The sequence below is a fragment of the Salmo salar genome, unplaced genomic scaffold (assembly GCF_905237065.1).
Source record: "Salmo salar unplaced genomic scaffold, Ssal_v3.1, whole genome shotgun sequence".
In the NCBI taxonomy this organism is placed as follows: domain Eukaryota; kingdom Metazoa; phylum Chordata; class Actinopteri; order Salmoniformes; family Salmonidae; genus Salmo; species Salmo salar.
The window spans coordinates 37134-44733 of NW_025548330.1; the positions used below are offsets into that span (position 1 = coordinate 37134).

Here is a 7600-nt window from a genome sequence, read left to right on the forward strand (position 1 = left end):
TGTTACCCCTGGGTAGAGAGGAGCTGCAACCCCTGGGGAGAGAAGAGCTGCTACCCCTGGGGAGAGAGGAGCTGCTACCCCTGGGGAGAGAGGAGTTGCAACCAGGAGAGACTGTGACCCTGCTCGGGAAGAGCTTAACGATTGGTGATTGTTGGGGCACGATTGGCAGGAGCTTCAGTGATGAAGACTGCTGAACTTGCTGATGTTTCACAATATGCCGCGGCCGTCTCAGTCATCAGGTCTCAACACAATAGAACACCACCATCCCTCCAATAGACTTCTAGACAGTTGTAGAATGTTTGCCAAGGCTCATTGTAAGAGCTGTAAAGAGAGAGGGACTCGGAGAGAGAACAGGTAGAACCTGATATGTAAATGAGCAGAGCAAACGAAAGCAACTTTCAACGACCGAATGATCATTCAGACTCTGTTTCTATTGAGGGATAAAAGGTAAGACGACGATTGTCATGTGTATTAATATAGTTGATGATATTGTTGTGTGTATTAATATAGTTGGTGATATTGTTATGTGTATTCATATAGTTGATGATATTGTTATGTGTATTAATATAGTTGATGATATTGTTATGTGTATTAATATAGTTGATGATATTGTTATGTGTATTCATATAGTTAATGATATTGTTGTGTGTATTAATATAGTTAATGATAGTGTTGTGTGTATTAATATAGTTGGTGATATTGTTGTGTGTATTAATATAGTTGATGATATTGTCATGTGTATTAATATAGTTGATGATATTGTTATGTGTATTCATATAGTTAATTATAATTTTGGTGGACAGTGTTATAATAGTCCTACTCTCCTTAAAATGTTTTGGATATAAATTAGATGCGTGGGGTGAATTCGTTCTGTGCCCATCTGTGTGCCCCAGGGTGATCGCTCCTACACTATCTACAATCTAAAAGGGTTCTTTGGCTGTCCCCATAGGAGAACCCTTTGTAGAACCCTTTTTTTGGTACTAGGTAGAACACTTTTGGGTTCCGTGGAGAACCCTTTCCACAGAGGGTTCTACATGGAAGCCAGAAGGGTTCTACCTGGAACCCAAAAGCGTTCTCCTATGGGGACGGCCGGAGGACCCGTTTGGAACCCTTTATTCTAAGAGTGTACTGTATCATAGGTCTATAGACTTGTCTTCTCAAAACAGGCTTAAAACACAACTAGCAACAAACAAACATTTTCTCTTTATAATCTACAGTTAACTCTTTTCACTCAGGAAGGTATGTTGTGTGAAAGAGAGACTAATAAATATTGTTCAAGAGACTAACAACAACTTACACTTCCTCAAAACAGTTTGTGTGTATTCATTAGTGCCCACCGTAGCAAAACGTTTGGCAACAGAAACCGTTTAGGTCACATTGTACAGCGTTTAGAGTAAACGGTTTATGTTTTATTTAACATCTTAAAACTGTTGGCTGTGGAGTAAACTAATGAATACAACCCAGGTTGTCGCCTACGACTCGGCATGTTGATACCTGCCTCTTGCTGAAACCTGAACGTAGCCTGAGGGGTATACTATGATACAGGCTTGATATACTGGTTTTCTAAAGCTAGACAGCTTCAGTTAGCTTCACATTCCAGCTCAGGCCTCACCCATCACAATATACACAACAGAACAGAAAAAAATCTCAATGAAGTTTCAAGGTGAGAATCCTGCCAGGGATTATTGTAAAGTGTGGAGATAAATTAAATGTAATGTTAGTATAGTGAATGACAGTAAAACACTCCTAACAGTCTACTACTACTGAGACAGGTTGGTGTAATGTTAGTATAGTGAATGACAGTAAAACACTCCTAACAGTCTACTACTACTGAGACAGGTTGGTGTAATGTTAGTATAGTGAATGACAGTAAAACACTCCTAACAGTCTACTACTACTGAGACAGGTTGGTGTAATGTTAGTATAGTGAATGACAGTAAAACACTCCTAACAGTCTACTACTACTGAGACAGGTTGGTGTAATGTTAGTATAGTGAATGACAGTAAAACACTCCTAACAGTCTACTACTACTGAGACAGGTTGGTGTAATGTTAGTATAGTGAATGACAGTAAAACACTCCTAACAGTCTACTACTACTGAGACAGGTTGGTGTAATGTTAGTATAGTGAATGACAGTAAAACACTCCTAACAGTCTACTACTACTGAGACAGGTTGGTGTAATGTTAGTATAGTGAATGACAGTAAAACACTCCTAACAGTCTACTACTACTGAGACAGGTTGGTGTAATGTTAGTATAGTGAATGACAGTAAAACACTCCTAAGAGTCTACTACTACTGAGACAGGTTGGTGTAATGTTAGTATAGTGAATGACAGTAAAACACTCCTAACAGTCTACTACTACTGAGACAGGTTGGTGTAATGTTAGTATAGTGAATGACAGTAAAACACTCCTAACAGTCTACTACTACTGAGACAGGTTGGTGTCAGTTTAATCATATAAATGGAGCAGACTGGACGTGGTCAAGTCAAATTCAATATATCAATATTCATATATTATAGTTCTACATTTAACATTTCATATGATAATGTAATTGTATCATAGTTCCACTATAGTGCAGTGATCCTCTACATTTCATATGATAATGTAATTGTATCATAGTTCCTCTATAATGTAGTGATCCTCTACATTTCATGTGATAATGTAATTGTATCATAGTTCCTCTATAGTGTAGTGATCCTCGCTATATGAGCCACTTCACAATTCCAACCAAGTGACCCAATTGGTGCCAATGGCGCGATGCGTAGGTTGTTGAGCTTTTACAGGTGCGACCTGGGTTCACTTCCCTGCCCAGCTGTTTGCTACATTGGTGTCAGAAGTGGTATGGTGTCTGTGAGGTCATCAGAATGGACCGGATGTGTTAGGGGTCTGAGTAGTCAAAGCACGGGACTAATTAGCACTGATACTGGGTTAACACTATTAATACTGATACTGGGTTAACACTATTAATACTGATACTGGGTTAACCCTATTAATACTGATACTGGGTTAACCCTATTAATACTGATACTGGGTTAACCCTATTAATACTGATACTGGGTTAACACTATTAATACTGATACTGGGTTAACACTATTGATACTGATACTGGGTTAACCCTATTAATACTGATACTGGGTTAACCCTATTAATACTGATACTGGGTTAACACTATTAATACTGATACTGGGTTAACACTATTAATACTGACACTGGGTTAACCCTATTGATACTGATACTGGGTTAACCCTATTGATACTGATACTGGGTTAACACTATTGATACTGATACTGGGTTAACACTATTGATACTGGGTTAACACTATTGATACTGATACTGGGTTAACCCTATTTATACTGATACTGGGTTAACACTATTGATACTGACACTGGGTTAACACTATTGATACTGATACTGGGTTAACACTATTGATACTGATACTGGGTTAACCCTATTAATACTGATACTGGGTTAACCCTATTGATACTGATACTGGGTTAACCCTATTAATACTGATACTGGGTTAACCCTATTGATACTGACACTGGGTTAACACTATTGATACTGATACTGGGTTAACCCTATTAATACTGATACTGGGTTAACCCTATTGATACTGATACTGGGTTAACACTATTGATACTGATACTGGGTTAACCCTATTGATACTGATACTGCGTTAACCCTATTAATACTGATACTGGGTTAACCCTATTGATACTGATACTGGGTTAACCCTATTAATACTGATACTGGGTTAACCCTATTGATTCTGATACTGGGTTAACACTATTGATACTGATACTGGGTTAACCCTACTGATACTGATACTGGGTTAACCCTACTGATACTGATACTGGGTTAACACTATTGATACTGATACTGGGTTAACCCTACTGATACTGATACTGGGTTAACACTATTAATACTGATACAGGGTTAACCCTATTAATACTGATACTGGGTTAACCCTATTAATACTGATACTGGGTTAACCCTATTGATACTGATACTGGGTTAACACTATTAATACTGATACAGGGTTAACCCTATTAATACTGATACTGGGTTAACCCTATTAATACTGATACTGGGTTAACACTATTAATACTGATACTGGGTTAACCCTATTAATACTGATACTGGGTTAACCCTATTAATACTGATACAGGGTTAACCCTATTGATACTGATACTGGGTTAACCCTACTGATACTGATACTGGGTTAACCCTATTGATACTGATACTGGGTTAACACTATTAATTCTGATCCTGGGTTATCCCTACTTGGGGCGGCAGGAAGCTGCGCTCCAACGCTCTAGTGGTTAGTTAGAGCGTTGGACTAGTAACAGAAATGCTGCAAGATCAAATCTCTGAGCTGACAAGGTAAAAATCAGTTGTTTACCCCTGAACAAGGCAGTTAACCCACTTTTCCTAAGCCGTCATTGAAAATAAGAATTTGTTCTTAACTGACTTGCCTAGTAAAATAAATGAATAAATACTGGGTTAACCCTATTTGTGCGCTGCATAGGGTTTTTTCCTTGTTCACCAGCGACCTGGGTTCACTGCCCTGCACCACTGTTTGCTACAATATTAATATCATAGACTGGTGAACAAGGAAGATCTGTTAAACGAAGAGACACCACAATATGAGTGAAAGGATTTCAGGATAATATCAGTGAGTGTTGATTTAGAGTTGTCTTCTGGGTTCATCCTTGTAGCCGCCTTTATCAACAGGGTGAAATGTAACAAATGACATCAGAGTTGGGAGGTAACCAGGTCCCAGTTTAAATCACCATGACAACCATGTCATTATTTCTCCAGAGCAGCAAGGGAATCTAGAGACTCAACCTTTGTAGAATCACAATCAGCTTTATTCACCAAGTACATTTGCACGTAGGATCTTCATTTGAGCCAGTTTACTACAGCAGGAAAATATTCCTGCAGCAACAAGAAATGTGAATTATCATGGGGATTATAATTAATGGACATTTTTGTAGGGGTTGATACTTAAGTCTGATATCTCTAAGTGGAAATTACAAACTTCAGAAGCCTTTTTAATCCTCAAATACACTACAAGTTTTACATTTCCTGCATTGCAGGAACGTTCTTCTGCAGTAGGGAGTGATCAAAATAAGATCCTACATCTGTACACATAATTGTACATGGGGATATGTATGCGAGTCTATAACATCCAATCACAGAGGTTTACATCAGCTGACAGTTGCAATGTTATCGCTAATAACTCAAACTGCCCTTTTCAGATAAAGACATAAACTCTGTACAGATGTAAGATCTTAATTTGATCACCCTGATGCAGAAAAACTAAACTTGTAGTGTATTTGAGTGTAATTAAACTTTAGAAAAGGTTTCTGAAGATGATAAATTCCACATACTCATTTTATAACTGTTCATTAATTATAATCCATACAATAATTCAAATGTCCTGTTTCTGCAGGATTATTTTCCTGGTGTAGCAAACTGGCTCAAATTAAGATCCAACATCTGCAGCAATATACCTCTCTCTAATGTATGTGGCTCTATTGAGATTCACTTTTGACCATTTGACATCTTGTATTTACTGTTGTTTAGGCTGGTTGAATGAGCTGCCTGTGAAAGCTACTTCATCTGCAAGAAAACAGGCGGCTGCACCAGTGACTGTCAGAAGTTTTGTGATTTCCTCATATGAACGTGAAAGTAAGTGTGTTGTCTACGCAGTTACAAAAATGGCTGTTGAAACTGTGGCACATATTTCTCGGTAACATTGAATAAATGTGTTGGTATGTAGGAAAGACGGGCAGACTCTCGTACTGTTGGTCTAGACTACCTACAAACTATTATAAGGCTATGATCACTTATCATGCCGACAAACCTGATGTTCTCTGTGAACTGATCTGAACAGGTTTAGGCTGGTCATCTATGATATGTAGGTTATATACAGTACATTCTCTGTCCTGCTACTGGTAGGACTATAACATTATGTTGATCTGAACAGGTTTAGACTGGTCATCTATGATATGTAGGTTATATACAGTACATTCTCTGTCCTGCTACTGGTAGGACTATAACATTATGTTGATCTGAACAGGTTTAGACTGGTCATCTATGATATGTAGGTTATATACAGTACATTCTCTGTCCTGCTACTGGTAGGACTATAACATTATGTTGATCTGAACAGGTTTAGACTGGTCATCTATGATATGTAGGTTATATACAGTACACTCTCTGTCCTGCTACTGGTAGGACTATAACATTATGTTGATCTGAACAGGTTTAGACTGGTCATCTATGATATGTAGGTTATATACAGTACATTCTCTGTCCTGCTACTGGTAGGACTATAACATTATGTTGATCTGAACAGGTTTAGACTGGTCATCTATGATATGTAGGCTATAGCCGAGGTATAGACCTTGATCTGCATATCACTAACAAACTGCTATTATACATTATAACCTAGTCTACTTTAAATAATATAAAATCTCTCACTTGATGCAAAAAACCTTTCTGAATGGTTCAACAATTTCCTCCTTGGATCAATCATGCCCGTTTTAGCCCTTCTGTCTATATTCTCAGATATGTTTAGAAAAGAACAGATTGAAAGACAATAAATAGCCTACTGTTAGTGAATACAAATACGTGTGAGACATGGCCTTGTGTTGCTGTACTGTCTATAACTACCTTAACAAACAGTGACTTATTATTATTATTGTTATTATTATTATTATTGTTATTATTGTTGCTGTACTGTCTATAACTACCTTAACAAACAGTGACTTATTATTATTATTATTATTATTATTGTTGTTGTTCTGTCTATAACTACCTTAACAAACAGTGACTTATTATTATTATTATTATTATTGTTGCTGTACTGTCTATAACTAACAAACAGTGACTTATTATTATTGTTATTATTATTATTATTATTATTGTTATTGTTGTTGTTCTGTCTATTACTACCTTAACAAACAGTGACTTATTATTATTATTGACAGTTACCATGAAGATGAAATGTCACAACTACATGTTCATGTGATGCATTAAATCACCTGACTGTTTCTATGTGTCTGTTAGTAAATGTTTTATTTCTCTAAGAGATAATGAATACATGATAACAATTGACAGTCAAGAACTAGTTGTCACTGTGTTAACCACAACCAACATGCTGGATCTCTGTTTAGTTGTCACTGTGTTAACCACAACCAACATGCTGGATCTCTGTTTAGTTGTCACTGTGTTAACCACAACCAACATGCTGGATCTCTGTTTACAGGGGTCAGTGCTCTAAAATGAGTCTCTCTGGGGAGAGAAAGGAGGGGGGCCCTGCCTCTAAAATGAGTCTCTCTGGGGAGAGGAAGGAGGGGGGCCCTGCCTCTAAAATGAGTCTCTCTGGGGACAGAGAGGAGGGGGGCCCTGCCTCTAAAATGCATCTCTCTGTGGAGAGAGAGGAGAGGGGCCCTGCCTCCAAAATGCATCTCTCTGGGGGACATAACACCAAAGCTAAGAGGTGAGATAACAATTTTATGAATAATTCATTAAGTTTATTTCCTAAATAAATATCTATCTTAATAAGGTGAATGCACTTACTGTA

At 37.6% G+C, this 7600-nt stretch overlaps 1 long non-coding RNA gene across 1 annotated transcript; it reads left to right on the forward strand.

Annotated features, from left to right (window-relative positions):
* The first annotated feature begins 219 nt into the window (after positions 1-219).
* On the forward strand, positions 220-7343 carry LOC123732903 (uncharacterized). Its single transcript, XR_006763481.1, has 3 exons — positions 220-447; positions 5596-5700; positions 7283-7343. It is a non-coding gene; the product is annotated as an uncharacterized lncRNA (long non-coding RNA).
* Positions 7344-7600: the final 257 nt, after the last annotated feature.